The sequence below is a fragment of the Pieris rapae genome, chromosome 17, assembly GCF_905147795.1.
Source record: "Pieris rapae chromosome 17, ilPieRapa1.1, whole genome shotgun sequence".
NCBI lineage: Eukaryota > Metazoa > Arthropoda > Insecta > Lepidoptera > Pieridae > Pieris > Pieris rapae.
The window spans coordinates 5311298-5330422 of NC_059525.1; the positions used below are offsets into that span (position 1 = coordinate 5311298).

The 19125-nt window shown below is 30.7% G+C and overlaps 1 protein-coding gene across 8 annotated transcripts in view; it reads left to right on the forward strand.

The window, feature by feature from the left end:
* Positions 1–493: 493 nt before the first annotated feature.
* LOC110995683 (chaoptin) overlaps positions 494–19125 on the forward strand; it is a 53536-nt gene continuing 34904 nt past the window's right edge. For 6 of the 8 annotated variants that reach the window (XM_022262958.2, XM_022262959.2, XM_022262965.2 and 3 more), the window contains exon 1: positions 494–743. The gene's annotated coding sequence lies outside the window, so the exon portion shown is untranslated. The remainder of the gene's footprint in view (positions 744–19125) is intronic. The other 2 variants (XM_022262961.2, XM_022262966.2) reach the window with 1 other exon arrangement.

Here is a 19125-nt window from a genome sequence, read left to right on the forward strand (position 1 = left end):
CAATTTTCCTACTGCCGTCGAAATTGAAAAGCTTCAATTTACCACCTATTTCATTATATATCAAATATTAAACTTTAAGGTGTATATAATATTGCATAAAATCATATTATTAATTTCATATGTGATTTAATTCAAAAAATATTTTTTAATTCAATCATTTTTTTAAATTATCATGTGGCTTGGTGATAGTCAAATATAAGATATAAAATAATTCTTTCAATCATATGCTTTACTCAAATATGGATAAAAATAAAGATATAGTCTTAGAAGTAGTCGTTTTAGTAACTTAAAGTGATAATAATTAACCCATTTAAATATATTACAACTTCATTTGTATATCGCATTAACGAGTGACCTTAAACTTCTTCAAACTAGGAGATATTAGTTAATATAATTAATTAACTAAAGGCTAAGTTATAAAACCCGTAATTAGATTTTCTAATGACGGCTTATCGTTTCCCAGTCGCGGGAAAATTGAGCGACTGTGCACACCGCCTTACTCAGCTTCGCACATGTGCCGAGTTAGCTGACATTTGCGTAGTTTGCCCCGCGCCGCTGACAAGTACGCGCGCGTCGTGTTCCAATTTTAAAAAAAATTGTGTTTTTATTTTCTGTTGTTAATTTGAAAATCGAACGTGGTTCAAGCTGTGATAAAAATATCGTGAATAAAAAAAGTTAATTGGTGACCTCGAGTTTTCCCCGGAGCATTGCTATAGCAACGGATGACGTCAAGTTCAGGGGCGGTTGGTGCATTTTCGTTCAATAATCGCCCTTCAGGCTTTTTCATTCATTGCTTGTTTTGTTTTTATTTTGCTGTATTTTATAAGTTTCTTGCTTTTAAGTTACAAATAACTTTAGATTTATCTATATCCGTCTTGGCATACATACTTAGTATTAAGACATGTCAAGCGAAGTTTTCTTTACCAACAGATTTTCCATACTGTTTTCTTCAATGTTATATACCTATAATTGTATTGACATAATTTTTTATATACATTAAAAACCCACGTACCTAAACTATGTAACATATGAAGAAATATATAAACACCAAGGTTTAAATGGTCTGTACAATAGGTATCATCTTCAGTCTCTAAATTAACTCAATTCTCTCAAAAAAAATTATACCCGGTCATAAATGCTTAGTCAAGAAATTATTACGTACTCAACAACTGAGCCATGCTATCCACTAAATCTAGATAATCCAGATTATTATAGGTATCAACGTCATAATTGTCCATTACGGGACTACGGTTTAGTCCTGTAATCCAGATCATTATGACGAATTAATAGGAAATATATATAATTCCTTTATATTGCTCAAAAAAAATATTCATACAAAGAAGCCAATTTAATCTGTTACTGGTACGTCAATTTGTAGACGGACGTATTTAAAAAAGCACCGTTCGCTGGAAAGCCTTGGGTCTAGAAAGCATTCCATCCAGAATATTCTGAAATATTCTTTATTTAAATGGGTTAAGACTTACGTAGGATAAGTCCAGACCATAGTGTCCACACCGTCGTCTGCATTAATGCGGTCTCTATGGCTTTGTTAATGAACAATAGATAAATAAAATAAAACCAACGAAAGCAGCTCTATAACACAAAACAATTCAACATTGCTCCGAGTCAAATAACACCTTTATGCACTGGCTTTGAATAATAAATCAGACGGAAAATTGTCTTCTACAATAGGAATTTATTTCTCGAGACAGAAGCGGGAGTAGTAATATAGAATACACATTGCTAGTTTTAAATTGATTACCACTTTAGTATCGTTTACATTCAAATTAAATAATGTTTTACAAACGTAACTAAAATGCACCGTCATCTTATTTGTTATTACATATATAACTAGGCAATATTAAACAAAGCTTTTTAATGTTAAGACAATTTGGTTTAAACAAAAATTCTATTGGGTGTACCGTTTTGATTAATAATAATAGAAATCTATTGGCGCTAAAACCACTCTTTTGATCATTTTTATTTTATAGATTTTGATCAGCCTTCTGTACTCCGTCTCATCGTTTTTTTTATTTGAGACATGCTGATTACGTCACAATGTTTTCCTTCACCGTAGGAAGTGCTAGCATATTCTTTTAATGAACAGGAGTGATTCGAATGCACGACCTCAACGATGCGGGTTGATAAACAGTGTCAAATCGAGTCATAAGCGAGACAATTAAATGCAAATTGCGTGAGACACTAGGTAGTACCTAGTAGCCATATTATAGGAAAGAATATTTAATTAATAAATAATCAGGCATGTCATTTAAGAGTATTCTAATAAGGGGTGACATATGTAAAAAATAAATAGTTTAAGTTACTAGCCGATCTATATCTAAATATACTATATATGTGAAAGCTTAAAACTTTCGAGTTTGTCTATACCACATAACCACACAAAAAATGAACTATAGGCATGACAAAGTATAAAGTACACACATTTGTAAGAATATAAGAAATCACGAAATACTCACATTATTCATACAATTATTATAACATAATATTTTCAAATTTATGCCAGAGCTGCTGAGCCTCTGAATAGATTGACACAGCCTTTACAAGATTAACCTTTTGCGACCTTTCAATTTATTAACAGCCATAAAATCGGGATCATGTGTCTCTCAAATATTTACTTGATAAAAAAAAGAAATAGATGTTCGTTCCTTATAATACGAATGCTAGGATATTGCAGACTTTATGATAATACAGAAAAGGATTTCGAATAAGACAATGTTTTCGTGAAGAAATCTTATTCAATGTATTGTACCAATATTATTGTTTGATATACCTACGGTTCAGTTTAGGAAAGAAATACTGTGTAAATGAGAAATTCGTCCGTGTATAAATATAAATGAAAACGGTAATGAATATAAAATACTCTGATTTCTGTATCTGTTTCACGATCACTTGTTAACGTAATAGGTCAGTAGGTGATCAGCCTCCTGTGCCTGACACACGCCATCGGCTTTTGGGTCTAACGTATGCCGGTTTTCTCACGATGTTTTCCATCGCTGTTCGAGCGAATGTTAAATGCGCACTTAGAAATAAAATCCATTGGATATCGAACCTACGACCTCAGGGATGATAATCGCACGCGGAAGCCACTACGCCAATAATGTGCTTGTTGCAGCACAGTGCGGTCTTTTTATATACATAGTTAGTTTCTTAGGTAAATATTAATACAGTCTCGTGACAAACGTAAACAGCAGTGTAATAATACAATAATAGATTTATGAATAGTAGTTTTGAGTGGTAATCATGTGAGTTTTACGTAAAAATATATTTTAGTAGTTAGTAACTTCAGAATTAATATATGTATAACTGTTACTATAACCAAGGATGCTTAGCTTTACCTGAGCATCTTTTAGCTGAAGGAGAGGAACACTATGAAAGAGAAAAAGCGTTGGGCTAAGAATATACTGAAAATTATTGAGTAGCCTTTATGTAGGTTTGTGCACGAAACAACAAAACACGTAAAAATAACGTGTTCAATATTCTGATATTGAATTAATATATTGATGAAGTTTTTAGTAAGGAAATACGTGCAATAATGAAATAACAGATAAATACGCAACAAAGATTCGAAAAGAATTCTCCCATACGTGATGCAACAGCCTTCGTACTTATATTTATTTTGTTCAAATTAAGACTCTATTTCCTAGACGTTAAGCTTCAATAAGCTTCGAACTAATAGAGCCTTTCGAGGTCTTATTGCGTAAGAATGTTGACACGGTATTAGCGGTGGGGACTGCATAACTACGATTTGTCGAAGGACAAAGTTATTTAGACCTTCCATTAATGTTATAACCTAGATATTACTTATAGGTGCCATAAATATTGATAGAGCATTAAATGGAGCGGTAATAATTAATTTTCTCTGGATACTAATGAAAATTTCGAATTGAATACTAAATAGAATTTAGATGCTTTGGTAACTTTATTTTAAAATCGTTATATATATTTGTTAAGACTTAGTTTAAGTATAAAAGTATAGGTAATAGAATATTTAACTCGACCTTTATGTCAAGTTAAATATTCGTATATAAAAATTACGTTAGTTGCATATGCAGTAACACAAATACAATATTTAATTAGAGCTGTTCGCCACAAAATCAATACTCGTGAACCCATAGTAGTGAAAATAAAATGTATGTCAAATGCGTAACCAAAGAAACCTGTTGTGGTCGAACATAATAAGTGAAAACCATGGAGTGACCATATAAAGTCGGATATTAGGTAAGGTTAGGTCTAGGAGACTTAACTTCTTGAAGGCTAATTACGAAAACCTTATTGACTGGATTGATTACAATATTAATCGCCGATACATTGACCCATTTATATAGTTATTACTGTATCTGAGTCCATTGTATGTTGGTTTTGTACATATTATAGCGCGGAGACCTATATTAAATATAATAATAACGATTTTCGGCGACACAAGATTTAAGAGCCATACTTTATACATTTGTGTGGCGTAAGATGGTTGAATGGACTTTACTTTCGCTTTTGAATAAGTGAAACTTAAAAACGCTGTTTGGGTTTTAAATTAAGGTAGCAAAGGTTGGAAATATCGTATACGATAAAAAGGAAAAAAGTAATATCATTTTTTTTCTTTAAATCGATAATTAAAAGCTAATATTGAGTTAATATTATAGTAGCCTATTTATTTGATTTCGCCAGAATATATATATATTAAGTTTTACTAAATAAATTTATTTAAAACATCTAGACAAAATGTTGGTGTAAATTTCTATATATTACAATTTTTTAAATTTGTTTAGTTTAATAGTTTAAAATTAAAATCAATACATCTTTTGATTGATTTTTCTTTTATAGCATTTAAACTAGCTAATACATTTATCTTAAAAACTCGTAGGTTTTCTCCAAATTAATTTATTAAGTATCTTTTCTTATTATCGGCTTAGAATATATATAAAATAAATCCTAAGTCTTAATGTTTAGCTGTTCGACAACGAAAGTAGGTCGTTTTGACGTCATATTTCAAAGTTACAAAGTAGCGTCGAAGATACGCAGAGTGTATTTATCATGTTAGTATACGATATGGAAGTATAATTCGTTAGACGCATTCAAATCTTTTATTTAAACAAGCTTTGACTACGAAGGCATGTACAAAAGGTAAAAATCTTCAAACGCAACAATCAGCTTTTATTTGACAATTGACATATCAAATTGAAAAGAAAGCAGATGCTCGAATCGTCACAAATTAGTCACCTGCTGCACCCACGCACTGATTAATGCAATTAACCGCGGCGCCTGCGCAGACAATTATATTATTATGGATAGGATATTACTCATTATTAAGTCATCGTGTCTTTCCCGAATGTGGTTCTGAATGGTGGTTTACGTGAAAAGGAGCATGAAGTGGAAACTAAGGTAAAGAAACAAAAAAACAAATGCATTTATTATAATATATTAATACGTACATTATTTAATTAATATTTATGCAATAAGAGAAAATTTCCTTAATAACAAAATTTACCTTGATGTGTTTATAATATAAAATAAAACTCATTAGTGGTAAAAATGTTGGAGTCTGTGAGACTGCAGTTAAATATGTATAAAAAAGTATACAATTACAGAACTAAGGACGTTGATTGAACGCAGTCAAGGATATACAGTATACATGTTAAACTTAGTCCCGCGCCTAGTCTCCGCGATATTCCGGTCGTGTCTAAAACATCCGTCCTATGCTATTGCTAATATATATTATGAAATAGATAGTGCACCTGTGCACATATAACATCATCAGCGCAAATGGTGGTCTCAATAGGAATGAACTACCATGAGTAAATCGGTGAGGAAATATAACTTACGGCTGATATTTTTTTTAAAAATAAATTTAAAATATTTAATCCGTATATTATTAAAAATATCCAACCCGACTTATACAGAAAATTAAGGATTTTCCTGGTGCAATTGCACAATAACTACGCCCTACTGACCAAATTCTTAAAAAGCAATTCCTTTTGTCATAATCGCGAAGCATTTTCTTTTCTTTAAAATATTGATAAACAAAAAGAGTCGGAAGAATGGATAGTTTTAATTTTGGCTGTGAATTGTATTTTATTTTAATTTTTAAAGTTATTACATATCATATTGTATACGACAATATTATTACCGACACGTAAACGAATCATGAACCTTAAATGACTTAATCTTCGAAGATAATTACTTAAGTTTTTACTGTAGTGAGCAGTTCTTGAACCCATAGAAACACCTAAGTGCGATAGACTATTAACTATATCATTTCAATCCAGCTTCAAGCGAAGCCACAGAAGGGCTATAAAACTAAAGCAATCTAATATGCAATTCACGCTTTATTTAGTTTTGTAATATAATCAGTTGAGCGCTTAACATATACCATTTCTTGCGCAGAGAATTTTGCGCCTGAAATGGCGAAAATATTAACGGCCTGTCTAGTCTAACGTCAAAGGCGTGTATCAGGTATACAATATACTTAAATGTATTATTTAATCCTAAAGCTAGAAAAAATAATGATGACGAAGCAGATACAGACTTTTAGTACTATTTTGAATAGGTATATTAGCTATTCAAAGTTCGATTGCTTTTCCGCCTTTTCTTATAATTAATTAGGTGTGTACTTGATGAAAGGTATTATGGTAAGGTATGTCGTATTCGTAAAGATGATTGCTGCTATGTTCACTATAATATTTTATACACATACAACAAAATACAGTTTGCTAAACCATCCATGTTTAATGTGTTATTCGATATAGCTCTCATTGCAGCGTTAATATTTGATTTATACGTTAGTAGCGAATTTCCGATATAAAATATAATTTAAATCTTTCATATATTTTATGTGTTTAATTAAAAGTATTATACAATTGTATACATATATGCAGTGTGTGCCATGACGTTGTGTTTAACAAAACAAGGTTTACAACGTATGGTTTGATTCCTATTGCTACAGCCTGTATTTTATAATTATAAGTTATTTACTATAAATTGTATCTACACAAATCTTTTCAACAATTAAACGAAATCCCTTTGCATAACCATTCTGTTTATTTCGTTTCAGTATTAAGCTAAAGAAAATTGTGAGCTGATTTTAGAAATCAAGAAAATATTATTTTCCTAGGAGCCATGCAAAATCTATCAACACATACATATATTCATGTTGCAGCATGATATTGCGCTGTACATTATGTTGACCCACAAAGCAGAGCCTAACTTGTTCCACTGTGAATAACATAGATACACTGCTTTGAACCTTACCTGTATTATTTAAAGTTGTATTTTAAATAACAGGTTTGCGACCTTAGTTTCTTAGGTAAAATCTTGGCAAGTTCAAGTTTTCATTGTGTGAATAAGTATAGTATTTCTACTTGTTTATGCTTTGTTCACTATTCAATTATTATTTATTTACTAACTAAATATTTTACATTTTTGTTTCACTTTCGTGGTTATTCAGTTACTCTGGAGATCTGCATATTCTTAAATGATTCGAGTCGTAGCTTTTTACATAGAAAACAGAATTTTTCTTATACGTACTAGGCTATTTTATATTACGATGTTACGAATATCGATAAAGTTTGTGTCACGTCGTCATCAGAATCCGTTCGCCTAAAGTCTAAACTAACTGGTTAAACTTTGGCTTAATCATTCTATGCTCCTTAATTAGGGTAACAGAACTGGGGTTGTAGTGTTTGAACAACAACTAAATCGTTCAACTACACGGCAATTCTACACTGGTGTTGAAGGAATGTTTTATAATAAGTTATTATCTCAGTGGCTATACGAGAACTCCGAAGGCCGAAGAAGGAAAAGGAAGGCAGTGTGAAGGCAAAGAAAAACAAAATATACGTAATTAATAGTAAGAGTTATAAAAAACCAATGGCAGGAGACGCTTTATCTCAGTGTAATAAAATATCTAAAAGCTAACTATTGATATATGTATTTAATGGTAAGCCATGGCCATGATACAAATAATTTGTTTGGTAAATAGAAATGTGTTTTTGAATGTTTTATCAAAGGGTTAGCCTATGAAAAATTCACATAAAGACCGAAATTTGTTCACTAATACCCAGCGGTCCTCAAAAGTTACATGTAAAACATGTCGCTAACATTTTAAACAGAAATCCCCTGTCCCACTCTTCATAACTTTCCGTCCCTCACATCACAAATTGAACTTTGAATTAAATGAAGAACTTTTTAGGTATATATAAAGAATTAAGTAATATTTTAACGATAAGTGAAATCTTATCATGAAATCTGTTTAAAACTTCGAGACATACTGCAAATCTTTTAAACTCTTAAAGCAGCTGTTTGATTACGCTCCTTTAAGATGTCAAAAAGTCGGTGAACTTGGTTGTTAGTCACCGATTCCTAGATGCATAAATTAGGGTCAATTCGTTGAGTCGTAAAGTTTATAGGGCAAAAGGTAGAGGTTCAAACATTAAATGTATTAATGACCGGAAAGTTAAGTCAACTTCGCTGTGAACGGAATTTCGCAAAAATTCATTTCGTAAATTCTTTATGAACAACGAATTTGCCACTCAGGTGGATTTGAGTTAGTATTTTTAGATTAAAGTTAAAACCGTTTTTATCGATTAACAATTGAATAAGCGATATAATTGATATAATATCTACTGAATTAAATGAAACATTTAAGATATTCTGTACCTCATACACGTCCTTGACGTGAGACTAGACAGGCCGTTAATATATTATATGGTATAGTTGTATAAAATTATTGATCACAAATTGAAAATATTCTAGTCACGCTTGCAACGAATTGTTAACAAAACAATTGAAAATCTTACTAAAAATATAAACGCAATCAACAAAGTTAATAATCAGTCACCGCGATCAAGTTTTCGATCGGTATACATTGAAACAGATCTCACATTAATCACTTTTATCGAATAACTTAACTCATCTGAGAAATTTGCTTCATTGTCTTTTCATTAATAACTAACCCAATTTAAAGCGATATTGCAGGTCAACGTAATAACAGCCCTAATGCGACGTAATACCATTTCCTTATAAATAATGAAGCGTCATTATTTTATGAGGGCGATAAAAATATATTTTATCTCTTTCTAAATTTAGGAAACAAAGAATTGAATTGTCAATGTAGATATTTAGGGCCTGTTTCACAATGTATGGATAAAGTACCAAAGAGCTATGCAACACATAAATTAATTCGAAAGATAAAAGTTCAGAATAAGATACTTCGCGTTTCATGACGAATAGCGCTATCTGACAGTCGTGAAACGAAAAAATACTGTGTATCCTCCAATAAGTAATAAATAGGTTATTTGGAACTTATCCGGACATTGTGAAACAGACCTTAAATATGGTAAATGTATATGTTCTAGGCAGGATATAAATCTATACAGGATATAGTTTAAACTAAAATCCTCACTAGGTACATAGCCTAAGTATGTTAAACAAGGCATAATTGAATAGTTTTCTTTGCGAGATATTTACTATTTTCCTTTTAATTCAAGCTTAACGTCAGCTTGGATAATTGCCTTTCAATTTTCCGGATTCACAATAGTTCGCTGGATAACAAAATTAGATTTCCCCGCTGTCGACAGACTCTCCATCAAAGTTCCTCAATTGGTTGATTGGTTTAAACGAGCAGCAACGTTTACCTTGAATATCGATTTTGTTTTCTTAACGTCTTTATTTTATTTGTTGTTATTATATAAAAAGGAGACGATATAAATGTGGGCAGATGGACTATGAAAGAGATTAAACCGGCTAGCCCAGAATAGGAAAGAATAGGTAAGCCTAATAAAAAGATAACTTTTCAATTTACAGTTAACAGTTTACAATGTTTATTATTAGGAAAAATATATTTTTTCCTAATAATTAACAAGTGAATAATAATTAGAAAATAAACGCTTCATTTTCTATATTAAAATGGGTTTCTATAACTAAGACTTATCTTATATATTCATTTATCAAAATAAGTTAAAAAAAAGGGAAATGATTATTTTCACATTACTAGTGACTTTAATATACGCAAAACACTGCACTAACGTTTCATAATATAAAGATTATATTGATACACTACTATATTAAAAATTAGGGTTGGTGAGAGACGGCTTAAAAGGGTTTAATATGAAATCATAAAAAATGTGAGTGTCACTTAAAATGTTTTACGAACTATTTTCATGCCTACCGTCTAATATACAAACATATTTAATAAAAATTGGTCACGCCATTTTGAATGAATGAAGATTTAATTATATTTATGGATTTTGTATAACAGTCTTCAAATAATTATAAAAGATACAGGTAATTGCAAACTTAATCAAATTAGGCATACAAAATACTTCTCAAGAACTTATATTATTAAATATTTTCGGACGTAGTTAGTGATACAAGAAGAATTTATTTTACTTCAAACACACCACAAATTGTATCATATAGTCTATCAGAGCCATTAATAATATGTAAACAAATATGTATATAAAAATATTTTTATATATCACTATAATTAAAATATCAAGTAAACTGTATTTCAATATTCATCTTGAAGAGTTAACTCAAATTGGTATAAATAAAATACAGGTATAACGACGTACTGTCTATTTGTATGCCACGCTAACTGGAAACAATACAACTTCTGCTTTTAAAGTAACAAAGGAAATCCATTTACAGGAAGCCATACTGTCAACAGACCGAGAATATGAATGCACAAGAGTTATAAGAATCTTTATTCCTTAAAGACTATATCCATTACGTACATTCATACGGTCATATCTGATATCGTATAAATAATACTTTCAGGTGATGCTTCGAATTCTCAATTCTAACTCACGTACAAGAAATGCTTGTAAATAATAAATTAAATTGTAATTTAATTGTTGCTGTTATAATCTGAAACTGGGTATATTCTCTTATGTATCCTACGGCTTAAGTACCGCGCGTTATACAGATAATCAACAAAATGTCTATTGAGGTAGACCTATTTGTATGTACACTGGCTGAGTTCACAAGAGTTGCTTGCTATATGTTATTAGTTATAAGATTAAGTCATATAAGTTTAATTTTTTTATATGTAGGATAATTGGTGTGGTTATTATTATTAGGTCCTATCGAATTGGTAGAAACTGTTAAGGTAGAAAAATGTAGTGGAAATAAATAAATAAATAAAAGTTATATTGAAGTAAAACGCTAATAGCTACATTATTAATACAATCGTTCTTCTGGTGTTAATTGAGTTTGACTAATTAAAGACATCTCATATTTCAATATACTTTTTGTTGTATCTATCGCGTGTTTGTGTTGCAAATTCCTCCATTTCCAAAAATGGCGAAACATAACACCTCACCGCAATAATACAACTATTTGCCAAAAATCTTACAGACAGTCTACATATCTAACATATTTGTTTCTATTGTTAATGTATATATTATTTATAGTTTATATAAACAAAGTATAACGCAATGTTAAAACAAATTCGACTCAAATCAGCTTATCCTAAACCAATTTTCGTCTTAGCAGCAAAAATGTTCTCAACAAGAAGTGTGCTTTATCGTTGAATCTAAACTAGGCGTTCTCTTCGACAGATTAACTTGGATTAGTTTCCCTTTGTGTGATAAACTGATCGATCAGACCCTTAAAAAGTTAAATAAATATAGGCCTTTGACCTCTTCACCTATTGACTTAGATTACAAAGCTAGTCTAAGTAAGGTTTAAAACGTTTTTTTTTCGCAAACCGCAGGAGGCACCCTGATGTTAAGTGGTACTGCCGCCCATGGACACTCTGAATTTGTTTTGGAAATGTTACGAAGACATGATCTATATGTGTTTTTATTATATGTACGTTCATTCAAAAGTATAATGAATCCTACAAATAAGTAAATAAGTATTAAAACAAAATACTGATAGTGTTTCTGGATTTCTCTAGTTGTGGTTTCTAAAATACTTCTTTTGGTATTTTTAATTTGTCAATCTTTATATTTGAGAACGGAAAACAAGAAACATTCCTGAACGTGTCGTGTCCAGTCAAACAAATTGTCAAGAAATTCGTTATCAAACTTATGTCAGATACAAAAAATTAAAATTTAAAATCCTATAAAATTCTAAACCTGTGTTAATGATTTTTTATGTCAAATATTTATTGTATACACAATCATAGTATAATTTCCATTAAAAGCTCAGTAAAAAAATACTTACCTTGAATCCTAGGTCATGGTAGAAAATCGATGTTCTACTTGATTCTCTGTTTGTAATTCAATCAATCAACATGCGATCGTATTCTATTTATTTAGAGCTTTGTGAGCAACAAATTTACTATTTCAATCAAGGTCGGATAGATTTTCTAGTAAAATTTACGATTTTATTGGTATGGTTATATTATGAATAACAGAGTAAGGGTCTGTTTCACAATGTCCGGATAAGTTCCAAATAAGCTATTTGTTACTTATTGGTATGATAAATAGTATTTTTGCGTTTCACGACTGTCAGATAGTGCCATACGTCATGAAATTCGAAGTATCTTATTTGGAACTTTTATCTTTCGGATAATTTATGTGTTGCATAGCTATTTGGCACTTTATCCATACATTGTGAAACAGGCCCTAAGTGTAGTACTTAAACGTGTCATTCTCATCTCTGCGGACGTGCGGTAATCACATTTATTTATCTTTTATCAAAATGGGTGCTTATTTACTTACAATTTGTATATGAAATGAATAATTGCAGAATACTGAATGTATTATTAGAATAGAACTAGAATTTAATCGTTGTTTAAAACAAAAAACAAAAGAGCCTTTGGGTTCCGAGCCCATAGCAAGAACATCGTTATTTAAAATGCTTAATCTTAACAAATGCTGGGTAACGCTACATTAACTTACAAATTGCTTGACCTAATTTATATATTTGGTTAATAGAGATTTTGTTGATCCTCTTCGTACGAGGCTTTTATCAGGTTTAAAATTGTTCCCATTTTTCAACTTGATAGAAGATTTTTTTTTCATCCGGCTGTTCTTTTTTGTTCACTAGATTTCACCTACAATATATAAAAGATACAAAATCTGGTTGACTTGTGACATGACATGAAATAAAATAATTATTCCATTTCATTGTTGTCTATATTCATATAATTGAATACCAGAGTAATTATATATTTATTGCACCCATAAGCATTTGGATGGGATTCTAAATGAATTTTATTATAGCTTATTTAATACATTGCATATAATTAATATAAATTTATCGAGGACTCTATACTTAGGTTAAGTTTTATATTATTTTATATTTTCATTATATTAATGTTTAAGGTTTCCCTTAAACATTAATATAATGTGCGGCTTTTGAAAAATGTATGGAGTGTGTGCTATTGTTCATTACCGACACCTGGTTTTTACAATGCGACGCATAATTCACTTTCTAATACGTGATACCAATAATATCTTACTCAATATTAATGATACGTTAATTGAATATCAAATCAAAAACACATTATCGAATAAAATCGTTGAATGTATTCCCAAAGTACGGAATAGCAGTTGTATACAATAATATACTTTTGCGAAAAATATTTTACGATAATGAGGATTTTCCTGGTGCAATTGCACAATAACTACGCCCTACTGACCAAATTCTTAAAGAGCAATTCCTTTTGTCATAATCGCGAAGCATTTTCTTTTCTTTAAAATATTGATAAACAAAAAGAGTCGGAAGAATGGATAGTTTTAATTTTGGCTGTGAATTGGATTTTATTTTAATTTAAAAGTTATTATTATTATTTATTGAATATGACGATATTATGACCAACTTAAACAAATAATGAGCCTTAAATGACTTAATCTTCGAAGATAATTACTTAAGTTTTCACTGTAGTGAGCAGTTCTTGAACCCATAGAAACACCTAAGTGCGATAGACTATTAGCTATATCATTTCAATCCAGCCTCAAGCGAAGCCACAGAAGGGCTTATAAGTCTAAAGCAATCTAATATGCAATTCACGCTTTATTTAGTTTTGTAATATAATCAGTTGAGCGTTTAACATACACCATTTCTTGCGCAGAGAATTTTGCGCCTGAAATGGCGAAAATATTAACGGCCTGTCTAGTCTAACGTCAAAGGCGTGTATCAGGTAAAGAATACACTTAAATTTATTATTTAATCATAAAATAGTGAAAAAATAATGATGACGAAGTAGATACAGACTTTTAGTACTTTTATTTTGAATAGATATGTTAGCTATCCAAAGTTCGATTGCTTTTCCGCCTTTTCTTATAATTAATTAGGTGTGTACTTGATGAAGGGTATGATGGTAAGGTATGCCGTATTCGTAAAGATGATTGCTGCTATGTTCAGTATAATATGTTATACACATACAAAAAAATACAGTTTGCTAAACCATACATGTTTAATGTGTTATTCGATATAGTTCTCATTGCAGCGTTAATATTTGATTTATACGGTTAGTAGCGAATTTCCTATATAAAATATCATTTAAACCTATCGATTTTATATGTTACATTGATTAAAAGTATTATACAACTGTATACATATATATTCAGTGTGTGACATGAAGTTGTGTTTAAGTTAAATTTTCAACAAGCAAACAAGGTTTACAACTTTTGGTTTGGTTGATGATTTCTATTGCTGCACACTGTACTTTATAATTATAAGCCATTAACTATCTATACAAATCTTTTCAACAATTAAACGAAATCCCTTTGCATAACTATTCTGTTTATTTCGTAAATAACATTTTGTTTCAGTATTAAGCTAAAGAAAATTGTGAGCTGATTTTAGAAATCAAGAAAATTATATTTTCCTAGGAGCCATGCAAAATCTATCAACACATACATATATTCATGTTGCAGCATGATATTGCGCTGTACATTATGTTGACCCACAAAGCAGAGCCTAACTTGTTCCACTGTGAATAACATAGATACACTGCTTTGAACCTTACCTGTATTATTTAAAGTTGTATTTCAAATAACTGGTTTGCGACCTTAGTTTCTTAGGTAAAATCTTGGCAAGTTCAAGTTTTCATTGTGTGAATAAGTATAGTATTTCTACTTGTTTATGCTTTGTTCAGTATTCAATTATTATTTATTTACTAACTAAATATTTTACATTTTTGTTTCACTTTCGTGGTTATTCAGTTACGCTGGAGTACTTCAAATTCTTAAATGATTAGAGTCATAGCTTTTTCTATAGAAAAGAGAATTTCACTTTTATGCACTAGGCTATTTTATATTACGATGTTACGAATATCGATAAAGTTTGTGTCACGTCGTCATCAGAATCCGTTAGCCTAAAGTCTAAACTAACTAGTTAAACTTTGGCTTAACCATTCTATGTTCCTTAATTAGGGTAACAGAACTGGGGTTGTTGTGTTTGAACAACAACTAAATCGTTCAACTACACGGCAATTCTACACTGGTGTTGAAGTAATGTTTTATATTGAGTTATTATCTCAGTGGCTATACGAGAACTCCGAAGGCCGAAGAAGGAAAAGGAAGGCAGTGTGAAGGCAAAAAAAAACAAAATATACGTAATTAATAGTAAGAGTTATAAAAAAACCAATGACAGAAGACGCTTTATCTCAGTGTAATAAAATATCTAAAAGCTAACTATTGATATATGTGTTTAATGGTAAGCCATGGCCATGATACCAATAGTAATTTGTTTGGTAAATAGAAATGTGTTTTTGAATGTTTTATCAAAGGGTTAGCCTATGAAAAATTCACATAAAGACCGTAATTTGTTCACTAATACCCAGCGGTCCTCAAAAGTTACATGTAAAACATGTCGCTAACATTTTAAACAGAAATCCCCTGTCCCACTCTTCATAACTTTCCGTCCCTCACATCACAAATTGAACTTTGAATTAAATGAAGAACTTTTTAGGTATATATAAAGAATTAAGTAATATTTTAACGATAAGTGAAATCTTATCATGAAATCTGTTTAAAACTTCGAGACATATTGCAAATCTTTTAAACTCCTAAAGCAGCTGTTTGATTACGCTCCTTTAAGATGTCAAAAAGTCGGTGAACTTGGTTGTTAGTCACCGATTCCTAGATGCATAAATTAGGGTCAATTCGTTGAGTCGTAAAGTTTATAGGGCAAAAGGTAGAGGTTCAAACATTAAATGTATTAATGACCGGAAAGTAAAGTCAACTTCGCTGTGAACGGAATTTCGCAAAAATTCATTTCGTAAATTCTTTATGTACAACGAATTTGCCACTCAGGTGGATTTGAGTTAGTATTTTTAGATTAAAGTTAAAACCGTTTTTATCGATTAACAATTGAATAAGCGATATAATTGATATAATATCTACTGAATTAAATCAAACATTTAAGATATTCTGTACCTCATACACGTCGTTGACGTGAGACTAGACAGGCCGTTAATATATTATATGGTATAGTTGTATAAAATTTTACATTAGCACTTCCTCAAAGTCTTAATGCTGAATTATCTAACTTCAGTCCATGCACAACACTTGAAATAACAAATATAATAAAAACACTAGACACAAATTGCAGTACTGGAATAGATGGAATCAATACTAAAACCATAAAATGCATTATCAATGATCTCTCTGAATATCTCTCGGTCTGCTTTAATAAGCTGCTGCAAAAAGGTGAATTTCCGGATTCTCTAAAGAAAGCCAAAGTTACTCCTATTTATAAATCAGGCAGTAAAACTGACCCCGGCAATTACAGACCAATATCCATTCTACCTTCAATTTCAAAAATATTAGAAAAAATTATTTATTCAAGACTTGATACTTACTTACAAACTAACAAATTTATTTTTAAACGCCAATATGGTTTTAGATCAAAAAGCAGCACTTTATCAGCCACAGTCGATCTTATCAGTCATATAAAGGAAAACATTGACTCTAAAAAAATGGCGCTGGGTGTCTTTATAGATTTGAAAAAAGCGTTTGATACCGTAAGCCACAATCTATTGCTTAAAAAATTAGATCGTATAGGAATAAAAGGTTGTGCGCTAAAATTATTCAAATCTTATCTATCAAACAGAACCCAGATAGTCAAAATAGGTAATGCTCAAAGCTCAGAAATACCAGTAACATGCGGCGTCCCACAAGGGTCTATACTGGGTCCACTGTTATTTTTAATATATATTAATAACATTCACGAGCTCGGTTTACATGGCCAAATCACTCTCTACGCTGATGACACCTGCTTATTTTATTTCGGTATAAATATCCAGACTATGGTTGCTCGAGCTCAGTCAGACCTAAATTCTCTATATTCTTGGTTTCAACAAAATCTGCTAACCATAAATATCTCAAAAACATCTTATGTAATATTCAGAGCAAAAAATAAAATCATTCCTATGTTTCAACCGTTAAAAGTTCAAGACGTTGAAATCACTAACAAAAAATGGGAAAAATATCTGGGTCTTAGAATAGATACATATTTAAAGTGGAACTTTCATATATCACACATAATTACCAAACTAAAATCACTTATAGGCAGATTTTGGTCAATATCAAAATGTATTCCTCAATCCGTACGTCATTTAATTTATAATTGTTTAGTCAAGCCACATTTCATATATCTAATTGAAATATGGGGTACGGCATGTAAAAACATAATTTCTAACTTACAAACACTACAAAATAAATTAATAAAATCATTATTTAGATACAATTTTTTAACACCGACTAATAAAATCTACCAAGAAACCAAAATTATGACAATTAAACAACTGTATGTATATAGCACCTGTATTTTGATAAAAAAAATTTTAAATAACTCTATCCATAGCTGCTTGTCGTTTAAAAAAATCAAACACACAACGACACGCAATACTCGTCGAGCGAGTTTGCTTATCTTACCGAAGCCGCGTACAAATTATTTGAAGAAATCTATTAGGTATGAGGGTGTGCAATTATTTAACCAATTACCATCTCAAATTCGCAATATTGGAGTGTTTGACAAATTCAAAAAGGCATTAAAGATGCATGTTAGAATGAACATAGCTGACTAAAATTGTTACGGCTAATGGCGACGTGTATCTCGCTCGTATATACTATATACAAATTAATATTAAGTTTCTCATGTAAATAAAATATTTCTGTTTTTGTAATGAGAAATAAAGTTCTTTAAACATTAAAATTATTGATCACAAATTGAAAATATTCTAGTCACGCTTGCAACGAATTGTTAACAAAACAATTGAAAATCTTACTAAAAATATAAACGCAATCAACAAAGTTAATAATCAGTCACCGCGATCAAGTTTTCGATCGGTATTCATTGAAACAGATCTCACATTAATCACTTTTATCGAATAATTTAACTCATCTGAGAAATTTGCTTCATTGTCTTTTCATTAATAACTAACCCCATTTAAAGCGATATTGCAGGTCAACGTAATAACAGCCCTAATGCGACGTAATACCATTTCCTTATAAATAATGAAGCGTCATTATTTTATGAGGGCGATAAAAATATATTTTATCTCTTTCTAAATTTAGGAAACAAGGAATTGAATTGTCAATGTAGATATTTAGGGCCTGTTTCACAATGTATGGATAAAGTACCAAAGAGCTATGCAACACATAAATTAATTCGAAAGATAAAAGTTCAGAATAAGATACTTCGCGTTTCATGACGAATAGCGCTATCTGACAGTCGTGAAACGAAAAAATACTGTGTATCCTCCAATAAGTAATAAATAGGTTATTTGGAACTTATCCGGACATTGTGAAACAGACCCTAAATATGGTAAATGTATATGTTCTAGGCAGGATATATATCTATACAGGATATAGTTTAAACTAAAATCCTCACTAGGTACATAGCCTAAGTATGTTAAACAAGGCATAATTGAATAGTTTTCTTTGCGAGGTATTTACTATTTTCCTTTTAATTCAAGCTTAACGTCAGCTTGGATAATTGCCTTTCAATTTTCCGGATTCACAATAGTTCGCTGGATAACAAAATTAGATTTCCCCGCTGTCGACAGACTCTCCATCAAAGTTCCTCAATTGGTTGATTGGTTTAAACGAGCAGAAACGTTTACCTTGAATATCGATTTTGTTTTCTTAACGTCTTTATTTTATTTGTTGTTATTATATAAAAAGGAGACGATATAAATGTAGGTGGACT